Source organism: Mytilus californianus, unplaced genomic scaffold, assembly GCF_021869535.1.
Source record: "Mytilus californianus isolate M0D057914Y unplaced genomic scaffold, xbMytCali1.0.p SCAF_7, whole genome shotgun sequence".
In the NCBI taxonomy this organism is placed as follows: Eukaryota; Metazoa; Mollusca; class Bivalvia; order Mytilida; family Mytilidae; genus Mytilus; species Mytilus californianus.
The window spans coordinates 12593918-12606219 of record NW_026262723.1 but is presented as its reverse complement, the minus strand read 5'-3'; the positions used below and the strand labels follow the sequence as shown (position 1 = coordinate 12606219).

Here is a 12302-nt window from a genome sequence, read left to right as displayed (position 1 = left end):
TTCACCCCCCTACTTACTATTTGAGTCATAAAACATGGAGAAATAAATTCGGAAGGGGTATAAAAAAAATCGACAAGTAACACACTGTCCACACTAGGGACTATATTCGTGGACAACGAAAATCAAAGGACAATAACTGTGTACCTGGACCAAATGGTGCAGGATAAGCCACTCAAATTAACAAATTTTTCGTAAACCTTTTTCTTATCCCAATCCATGCAATGTGATACAAAATATATCTATGTGAGAAATAGATCACAGGCAATAACCATAAGAGAATTAATTGTCCTCATTACACATAAAAACTGTCAAATTAATTTGAAAACAAATAATGTACACATACAATTAAAAATGGAATCAAGATAATGTTCATATGCCAGATTAAACCAGACCATAAGGCAACTGCATACAAGGTATGGATTAACTCATTCTTCTTCAGTCTTGATTATGAAGTTTTATATCAGGAGCATCCACTGCTAGATCTGTATCCGTGTGTTTTGTATCTGATGAGCCTTTATATAGACTAGATCATTTTAGAATTCTAGATCTATTTAAAGACTTGGCAGCCAATCAGGTAATCAGCAAGTCTAATGAACATTTCTGTCATGTTATTCCTAGGTAACAATCATCATTTGTGTCAAGTCTTGTTTAAACTAGCAAAGAAGTTTCTGTGACATTTAAAACTCAAAACATGATGTTGAAAGATACCAAGAGATGGAAATATAAACTGTTGACACAGAGATATGTCTTGTGTTTTTTGGTGGTATAATGCAAATGTTGAAATTAAATTGCAATATTTAAACTTGTTATCTATGCAATGAACCATGACTGACAGTTCAGGGCAAAATAAAAACACCATGGAAATGCTAATGCTTATAAAACTGCATACCCAACACCATTGACTTATCAATTGGTTCCTTGTTAAACTGTGAAAGTTTCAAAGTCCATGAACCATGATAAGGAAGTAGGACCAAATAATCTCTATGAAAATGAGACTTGCAAATGCCAATACAACTGCATACCAAATATCAGATATTAGTCACTCATCTTAAACTGATCTAATCACAAATCACATGTAAATAATGCAAAACATTCAGTCAATAAACCATGACTGAGGCTGGAGCTGAACAATCTCTATGGAACTGAGATTTGTCAATGCTTATACATCTGTATACCAAATATCATTGACATACCACTTATAGTTCCCTTTCAATTGACCTAATCACAAACTTATACATATATAAACTAATTAAAAGTTTTAAGTCGACTATGACTGAGGGAGAGAAGCAAAATAATCTCCTTAGAAATAAGATGTTTCAATGCTTATATAACTGCATACCAAATATCATTGACCTACCACTAGTTGTTTTCTTTAACTTGAACTTATCACAATCAAATACATTGTTGAAGCTGCTGCTTATGGAAAAAGCATGCCCAAGTCTCGCTTTTTCAACTTCGTCCATACCATACAATAAATCAGCTGTGTGTTACCCTTGACCACAGAAACCTCTTCCCCCTTTATTTGTCATTCAGACTCAAATAAAATATAAGATAGGTTTTCTCAATTAAATTTTTATTTACCTATTTATTTATATCATTATCATGCATCATAATATAAAATACCCAAATGAAACCAGACCCATTCTGCTCCATCAAGTGTGTACAAATACCAAAGAAATTGTAATAATAATAATAAGTTTTTAGTCCCTTTATAAGTAAAAGGAGGAAAAGGATCTGCATCATGGGTAAGGTATCATTGGTTAAATATTACAATTTTACAATTATACAAAATAACTGACAGAGCTGAGGATTCTTTTTAGTTTCTTGATACCAGTTCCCAGACTAGCTGTTTAAATAGAATTTAGAAAATCAATTCTGTTCTGAGATACATGTCTTAAATTTTAATATCCTTAGGTCTTAAAGGAATATTTTTTTTTGCTCAATATTAAACTTGGTGCTTTCCAATACTTTTAAATACCAAACTTAAAATAAATTTATATAATTCCATAAAATATATGAATCCTCAGTTTGTCACATACGAAGAGGCATTTACAAATATAACAAGGAATACAATGGTAAATACTAAGATAAAAAATGCATAAAAGTACATGAATCAAATTCATTTATGAGGTGTACTCAATTTATTTACTGGGTTATTTAAATAAACTAATATCGTGATCCATGCAAAAATTATTAGATCACCAAGGAAATAGTTAACTGCATTTCATTAAACATTTATAACCCCAAGCTCTTATATTGTATATAAAGTTTCTTTATAATTCCTCCCAATTTCTAACCAAAGTCAATTCTTTATATCAAAGTAGGATAGTTATTTAACAATACATGTATGATATAAATATTTTTTTTATTATTTTCTTGGAACCAGAACTTTTTGCCCAGGAAGTAATAAGTAATTATTTCATATAAAATAAAAAGAGGAGATATGATTGCCAACGAGACAACTCTCCACCAGAGACCAAATGACATAGAATTTAACAACTATCAGTCACCTACAGCCTTCAACCATGAGCAAAACCCATACCCATAGTCCATATCCTTTAGGAAATGTGCCATAGTCAGCAAGTATATCATCTGTTTGCTCATCCGTCTACAACTTCCAATCACAATTAAAAGGATTGAATTGTTTTTGCCTAAACTTTCAAATAATCTTCAGTATCTGTTGGCATTGTGTATATTTTTTTCACATGCAAAGGTTCCCCAATCGAAGAATGGACTTTTCCATTTATAAAATATTTTTACTCATATTGAAGGATAGGTTGGTTCAGCAGATAAGAACATAGATTTAGTTAGAGCAAGATTCTGCATTTATAAATCTTGTAATTTGGTCAATCTTCAACGACCACTTCAATATTTATGTTCATTCATTTTTCTATTTTATCCACTAAGAAGAGTTAAAAGCATAATAAATGTCTGATCTCATTATGTAAATTTATATTTTGAATTGCATGTATAATCAAAATATATAAACTCAATCATACTAAGGCTTGGTATAACAAGATTTGACAGTAAAAACAAATAAAATCACATAAAAACCACTAAAATCAGATAAAACCAGATAAAACACAAATCTTGTTATAGCAAAGCCTTAGAAAATTTACATTGAAGCTATAGTTGTAATATATATCAGTGTGAACCCCAAATTTATTTTGAATTTAAGTCATTAAAATTTTGTCATAATGAGATCCAACTACTAAAAACATGATTAAAACAAATATATTTGAACCAACCTATCCTTCACATGATAAAATGGTGGTATGAGAAGCTTCTTTCCCTTTTTTTCAAATACTTAGGAGGTCCATTCATTACAATTGAGAACCCCAAAATTTCATTATAATAAAATAAAATACACACAGCCATTAGATACAGAAGATAATCTGAAATTTTAAATGAAAACTTTCCAATAGTTTATAAACTGTGGTGGATGAGAGATGATAATGGACAGACAGACAGACAAATCTTCTTTAATAACCTTTTTATGCTCAACATGAGTGCAGATGGGCATGGGATTTGGTCCTGCCCTGGGTCATATCAAAGAATTGAAAATTGGTATTTGATGCTCCCCTGCTAAGCATTCAGCAATTAGGAGTAGGAGCAAAGACTGGTCAGCTGGAAGTCAGAATAATGTGTTCAGGTAGGGTTAGATGTCTTGTGTAGACTTTTACATTATGAACTAGCACATTAAAAAAATCTTGCATTTTTAATTATCCATCCATCCATCAAAATCAAAACTTCTTTTACAGGATCCTGGTTATACATGTGGAGGGGGGAGGTAATTGTTTAGAAGCTGAGTACAAGCCTCAAAAATCAAACATTAAAATATAAATAATCATAAATGAGAAAAAATATAGAAATCAATCACACAAAAATGAGAAAATATGACAAACTGCAAAAACTATGTAATTATTTTCACTTGAGTGGCCTCAGATGCTGAATAATGCATTTATAATATATAAACAAAACCAATAAATAAAACTGACAGCCATTAATTTGTATGAATGTAAAGAATGCAGAGTCAAAACATTTTTATTTCTAGTTCATATTGCACCAAAAACTCAGTACTTAAATTGTTTAATAGGGGATTTGTTTTATTCCCTTTTAGTGTTTGGCCATCAAAGTCCTACTTAATAGGTTTCTAACCAGAAAAAATCATTTCACAAAAGACTTATAATTCTTAACCAGTGTACATAACTTAAAAAATATATGTAAACTGAAGCAAGTCTTATGGGTATCTTGTGAAACCATACATCATACCTTTGGGACCTCTCAAATAACAATAATTTCACAGTTTTTTTTTATATTTCTTCAATCACAAAACAATAATTGAATGCAAGAAAAAATAATGAAATAAATATTTTGAATAATAAAGCATTAAAAATTAATTGCATTTATAATTCATTCTGCTTATAAGACAAATATCTGCTGATTTTTTACAAAAGATAGCAACAGTTCATCCAATGGTTTGCAGGATTGTAGTCTGAGGATTTTACCATACTCAAAGGAAGGCAGCATTTTACCATACTCAAAGGAAGGCAGCAACAGCAACTCTTTCGACTGAAAAAGAAACAAAGTTAAATTTCAATTGTTGATTCTTAATTTTAAAATAATCTAACAGGAATAAAGAACAGACATCAGTGTATGTTAAACAATTTGTTTATTACTTATATTGATTACTCAAAAATATATAGTATCAAAAATATCCGATTTTATTGTTATCTCCCCTTCATATATCTTCAGATCTAGTATCTGCTTTAAAGGGTACATTATTTTAAAATGAAAAGAATGAATACTGATTTTTTTTAATTGTAAATTAAAAAAAAATATATATATTGAAATCTATTTAGTGACATTCATCACACTATAACATAAACACATTAAAGTTGTATGTTGATGAATAAGTTCTCACCTTATCCCAGCTTTATCCCAGCAAGTAACCCAATGGAAACCTGATGCTAACCTGGAATATAAAAGTAGTCAGTTATACTATACTTTCCTAAAAAATAATTATTACACATGTACTAAATTTAAAATTGCACTAGGATAACAAAAAATCATGGAAAAAATATTTGGTATTCTGAATTATAAACTCAGTTTTATATTTACCAAAAAAATTCAACCGGTATCTCATCAGTGTAAAATTATTTTTTTGGTACTAAAGAACCTTATGAAATTGATTTCAAATATTATATTACTAAAAAGATGCTTGATTACCTACCAACATGTTAACAATATCAGACATCCAAGTCTTACTCCCAACACCATGAAAACATCATCATTATAACAACCTAAATATAAAAAAAATAAAAAAATAATTACTTGTTTTACAGATCAATCTGTCTCTAAGAAGACTAACAAAATAATGCTATGTTTCATTTATTAAAACCTGTTATACATTATCATCTTCACTATATAAACTTTAAACTGCTAGAGATAGAAATTGACCTTGTGCAAGTGCACGTATATGTATAAGACAATGATTTTGGAATATTCAATTACAAAATCGGATGGTTTTGTTCTCTTTTGATGATTCTTAAAATCATTTTCATAACAGCATAGACAACCTCAATACTTATGTTGGTAATAATACTAACTCAATTACTGTAAATTCAGAAACTATTGCAATGTTTTATTAATGCGAAAAATGCAACATTGTTGTATTGGCAATAATTTAAACTACCCTACTGAAAATGTAAAGTGGGATTTCACTGAAAATACCAGTGGAGTTTCATCAGAGTTCCATTGGAATACCACTGTATTACCACTGGGAAATTTGGTCGGGATTTTCATTGGACATTCATTGTTTTCCATTGGGATATCAGTGGAATATCCAGTGGGATTCCGGTGAATACTCGAGTGGAATACAGTGGAAATTCCATTGGAATACCAGTGAAAACTTCGTTGGAATACCATTGTTTTCCCACTGGACATTTATTGTTTTCTACTGGGATACCAGTGGTAATTCCATTGGAAAGAGTAACAATCAACCAAAGAAAACCAGTGATATTTCAATGGAAATTGACAATTCCACTGAAATGTTAGATATCATTTTGCATGCACTGCTTATTTTTGAATGAATTAATAAGACAACTTGAAATAAGACAATAACCATTTTAATGCAAGTCAACAATTAAAGAAATTACAACAGTTTATACATCATCCACATTTAAGACCTTTTAAACGAAAAGATCAACCTCTTTAAAATATTAACATTGATAAATTATCATTTTTTAGTCCAAGATGTATTTACTTAATTGTACATGTAAATCATTTTTCTGGTTAAATCATTCATAAGTCCATGGTAACTTTTGGTCCTCTTGAAATCTTTCACAAATGGTTTTGATTTTCAATTTTACAAATTTGTTTATTGTGCATTAAACAAACAAAAATGTCCAGTTTACATGCATACGAAATACTTTGTCAGTTTGGTCAGTTTTCTTCATCATCCATTGATATTATTCATGAATTAAGTCCAAAGTTTCTGCATTCCAATCCTGTTCCATTAAGTCTTCATTGATTAATCTGAAAGAAAAAAAATCATACATCATAACATGCATAGAATTTTGAATTAAAATAACATTACAATACCATGCTCCAGTCTGCAATTATTCAAAAATATATGTTACTGGCATATTTTATTTGTGTTCGTGTGTAATTTATTCACAACATTTATACACTAAGAGCAATTTAGACACATGTATGTCTATTGTTGAAGACTATGTGTTCTCTAGATATCTTTGGCTATAGTTGTTGGGTTGCTGTCTCTTAGACTTATAACACACATCTCTTTTTATCAAAATAGACTTTTATTGTTCATGGATCAGGTGTCTCTCAAAGCCAAATAAAATAGTATGTGTGGTTCCAGTTACATTTAAAAAAAAATTAGGGTAGGTAGGTAAGAATTTTTTTTATTTTATGGTTTTTTTTTACATTGAGTCTATCATGTCTATGGAGCAACATTATGACTTAAACAGTACATACTGAAAAATGACAAAAAAATCTTTAGGGTAGGCTATTGTTAAGACTAAAAAAAAAGGTAGGTAAGGTAATTGGAACCACGCATATATTTTTATTTAGCCTCATATTATCTTTCCCTTTGTGTTGTGTTTGTTGTTGGTTTACTATCTGGTTGAAGCATACCAGACACCTCATTTTGTTCACATAATAGCCATGATTAACCATTGTGCATGATGATCAGATCAATGTTTTTGAGATGTGTTTACAGCTTATAGATGTGAATGATTAACATGATTAATGTATTTTTATTTCAAGTGTGGGAAGGATGAAAAAATAATTCAATAAGTACTTTTCAATAATCATATACTCAAATTTCTTTTCTGCTGCTGGTTCGTTTGTTTTCATCATGTTTTCATATTATTGAGTGGATATTGATCGATGCACAGTCATCATTTTTGCAGCTTTGTACCTTCACCATGATCAATCCCTTTTAATATATGGACAACCTAAATAAAATGTAAAAACATTTTATTAATAATTTTTAATTCTGGTCATGACCTGTATGCATCATATATTACTGATATTTATCATACAATGTACATATATAATTAAGAAGCTTCTTTCAGTTAAGTATAAAGACTCTAAAACACAATATTAACCTTTAGGGATTTTTTGTGTTGCATGTCCATCCAAATCAGAACATGACAAAATTAAGTTGAATGTGCCTGACATTGTGTAGTAAACTGTAAACATCTTTCCTTGATTGTGAAGGCACACAATGTAATTCAATATTGAATAATAAAATTATTATTACATTCCCACCTCCCCCTTTTCAGAACACCAAATGGTAATCCTCAAAGTGTGAACTAACAGAGCCCATGAATGAAACTAAAGGGATGTATATCTTCTTTTTTTAATTTTAATTAAAAATATTCATGATGTAAAAATCAAATGTAAAATCTCTTAAAAATTACCTGTATCTGCTGTACGTCTGCCCTACATCAGCACATCGTCTCATCGTAAATTCTTGGTTCAACAGCTAATGTCAACCTAAATGTTCTGCCTTTAATGTCTATTTCTTTATTTATCGAAGGTTGTTGAGTATTAATTATTATTAACATGATTAATGTAACCACAGCTGGACAATGCTGGACAGGATACATACTCGTACAATATTTTTAGTTTCAAATTTGAACACATTCCGTGTATTAATGATAACGACTATCTGATTGGCCGATCGGAAATCCCGGAAATAGAGTTATCCAATCAAATCAGCGGTTATATATATAGTCTGGTAGAAAAAAATGGCAGCCTCCATGAATGTAAACATGTGTGTTGAAAAACAACATTATAGACTACAGTTTCACGAATTTTCTGCTCAAATTATGCCAAAACACTGACATTTAGCGTACAATTGATTGGAGCGGATTATATGTGAAATGTTTCTATAGATTAACTTATATGACCCGAGTTCCAGTGCCGAGTTCAGGACATGAAAATGATGAAAAATTCATCACACCGACAAAGTTAAGATACCGAAACAGTTTATAGAACAATGTGGAAAATGAAAGCCGTTCACTTTACTTTTCTCAAAAGAACAGTAGACCAGTAATAGTTAATGAACATGATGAAGTCAAAGGAGAAATAATTATATTATTGTATACATGTAGACTGTAGTGGGAAGCAAGTTAACTCGTACCATTGTAAACTCGTACCACGTAAACTCGTACCAAAAAAGTTAACTCGTACCAACGTAAACTCGTACCACTGGGAAGTCGTACCAATCAGAACTCGTACCACTGCAAACTCGTACCATTAAAAATATATTCAAAAATACGAATGTTTTATGATTTTTTTTTTGGTAAACTAAATAAAAAAAGTTGAATTACTTGAATTTTATACTAGATTTTAATGAAAACTTAGACAAAAATACGAATGTTTTATGATTATTTTTTTTTTAAGCTTTATACAAAAAATTAAAATATCTTTGAAATTTATACCAGATTTTAATGAAAACTTAGACAAAAATACGAATGTAATTTCTTAATTACCATGTGCTAATAAATATATTAAATTCCTTTAATTGTGTGATTATGGTTTGATTATTAACTAATCAACTTGTTTTTTTTTTATCTGTAACTAATCATCTTGTATAATCATATAAGCATGGTCATATTCTGCTGAAATGTGCTAAATATTGTACAATGTATAAAAATAAATTTCATACTTTCTAACTGTTGGTCATAAACAATTTTAAACCTTTAAAACACAATCAATAAATTCTTTTATTAAATAAAATTCCTTTTAGAAACAATAGAAAAATACCCAAATCTATTCAATGTTACTGATTTGGAATGATTAAAAATTAAATCAAATAGTTGTCAGTAAAAGTTTAAAAAAGAGTCTATTCAAGGGAGACAACAAAGCCAATCTGCCACGGTTTTCTCTATCCAATTAGACAAGGAAAATTAGCTACAAATTGGTTATTGTAATTTCAAATTATATAAATTTTACAGACTTAAGGGGTATTGAGTGAAATTAAAGTATATATTCATCATTAAACACCATTTGAATGCATTTAAATAAGTTGGTACGAGTTTACAATGGTATGAATTTACCGTGGTACGAGTTAGCAGTGGTACGAGTTTGCATTGGTACGAGTTTTTGTTTAGTGGTACGAGTTGACATTGGTACGAGTTTACAATGGTACGAGATAACTATAATTCCTGTAGTGCAGGGCAGTTGCCAGTAAGGTCACTTGAAGAAAAAAACGGAGTTATCCTAACAATTCGTACAGTCTGAAGATAATTTCTGGAACAGATCTGTTTAAAACGGCCCTTTTAAGAGCCATGCACATTTTTCAAAAAGAATCTTAATTGTTTTTGTTCGTTAAATCAACCAGAATCTTATTCTCAACCCAATTTGATATAAAATATTCATTTCTTTATTTATATTATCTGATTATTGCACATTTAATTTTATTTCTTAATAGTTAAAATGTATCCTTTCAATGTGTCATACTCATAGGCTATATGGTGATGCATTATATTCACCCTACATCTGAGGAGCTACCATTTTACTTATTTTATATGGGGGGGGGGGGGGGGTCTTTCAGACCAAATGATTATTTTCATTTGTTACTAGGCAAGTGATTTCATATTACATTTAACCATGTAACATTAGAAGTATATATTCCTTTAAATTTCTAAGTCCAAAATTCCACTGGAATATTTGCATTAAATCAAAACTCCACTGAAATATAAACAATAATATTCCACTGGAAATTAATTGGAAAATCTTTGGAAGTTTCATTGGAAATTTCACTGATTTTCCATTGGAATTACAGTGTGAAAAATATTCCAGATGTTTTGGATGAAATTCTAATGGGATTCCATCGGAATATTTTTTTCCACTGAAAACCAGTGTAATTTCACTGGAAATCCAGTGGAATCCCGTACTCATTTTCAGTAGGGTAGCATTTTGAAATTTTTTATATGAATTAAACAGGATTTTTCTCAATATCGCAAAAATTAAAATCGCATTTTAGTCTAAAATTACAAAATCGCAATTAATGAATGGTTATTATTTATTTTGAATTTATTGAACCATAAAATTAATTTTTGACTCTTCACACTGAATAATCCGCAAAGCGGATTATGTAAAATGTGAAGAGTCAAAAATTAATTTTATGGTTCAATAAATTCAAAATAAATTATAGCCATTCATTATAAATAAATTTCTATCAAAAATAAGGCTCAAAGAACTTTTTATATTATTTATATTAACCATAACGTACACGGATGTTGGCGTATGAATATACAATGTCAGAGTGGGCGTCTCGCCATAAAAATTGACAACATTGAAAATAAAAGTAATACTTTTAACAAATCAGAAGACAGCAAATACACCAAATTTATTTATCAATAATTGCACACAATAATTTCTGAATTTACAGTACCTTTAACTTGTTTGCCATTGGCTATAGATAACAGTGATTTTACGCTCACTCAGTCTGTCAGAGGCCTTCCAATAGGGATTTAAATAGAATAAAAGAGCAAAGTACATGTAGGCACAAGAGAAGAAAAAAAGAAAATAGTTATTCAACATTTAAATCAACACACAAGGTTTAGTCCTCTGCTAGTAATTCGTACTATTTGATGTAGGCATTTAGAACCTTTGGCGACCCCAGTTTAAATGTCTATAACACATTCAATGTGACAAGTGGACGTTACAGACAAACTTTCACCTTATCTGACCCAGTCAATAGATAACATAAGAGCGCCAAGAAATCGTCTTGTCCACTCTTTTATGAAAATGATTCTATATCAATTCAATATTCAAACAGTTACAGACTTTGCATAAAAATTTGTTCGACCCACATAAGTTTACAAATTCATTGATAATAACTTGCATACAGTTGGTTTCTATCCAACACAGCTCACTCGATACCAGACAGAAAACAAATGTAAGACTAGATACTCTAAATTTCAAACACTGATAGAAAAGAACCCTTAAAAAAATAATGTTAAATGCCTATATATATATCATTACCATAAAATTTGTGGAATATATAAACTTACCACATATTTTTCATGGTAAAGCCTCTGACTTGGTGAAGATTAAATTGACCATCTCCCTTAGAGCTGCTCTCCCGGCTGACAAGGTGGCTCTCCTCATCATCTTAACATCTTTTTTTTTTAAATATAGTTTTATACATTAAATATATCAGATGCATTTCCAATAAATCCCCTTTCTTGAAAATTTCAGCAAATCAATTGTTAATGACCCAAGATTTCTCCCACCCTGCATACTTATCTAGAGCTCTGCTTACATTTATTTTTTTTTATTACAGAGCTCTAAATAATAGTCAATATTAGCTAGTATACATCTGATATTAAAAAAAAATGTACAAACATGAATATCCAAGTAGATGAAAATCCTAACATTGAGGGAATTTCAAGTATGTGGAGTTAAACAAGGGTATAATAAATTGCCTCCCTTTGACCCAAATTTCACCCTGTTCGGACTCCACATCCTTGTTATATTAAACAAAATAAATAAAATAGTACAATTAAAATTAAAAAATAGATTGAAAACAAAAATCTAACACATTTCAATAAAATATTTCGTACTGATCGACTTATGGTGGCAGAGTGGTCCTATAAGTAGTTCAACTACTGTATTACTAGCCTGTCAACACTGAGAACCCTCACATGAAATGTGTAACTACATTCTTAATTTGACTAGGGTTTGCCAGTGAGTGTTTCCCTGATGAAGGTGATGTTTTCACCAGGCACTCTGGCTGTCTCCACAAATAAAAATTTACAGCC

The 12302-nt window shown here is 30.1% G+C and overlaps 1 long non-coding RNA gene across 1 annotated transcript; it reads right to left on the bottom strand.

The window, feature by feature from the left end:
• Nucleotides 1-4931: 4931 nt before the first annotated feature.
• LOC127709017 (uncharacterized) lies at nucleotides 4932-12189 on the bottom strand. Its single transcript, XR_007985470.1, has 3 exons — nucleotides 11553-12189; nucleotides 5234-5303; nucleotides 4932-4975 (listed from the first exon to the last, which is right to left on the bottom strand). It is a non-coding gene; the product is annotated as an uncharacterized LOC127709017 (long non-coding RNA).
• Between the last annotated feature and the right edge of the window lie 113 nt (nucleotides 12190-12302).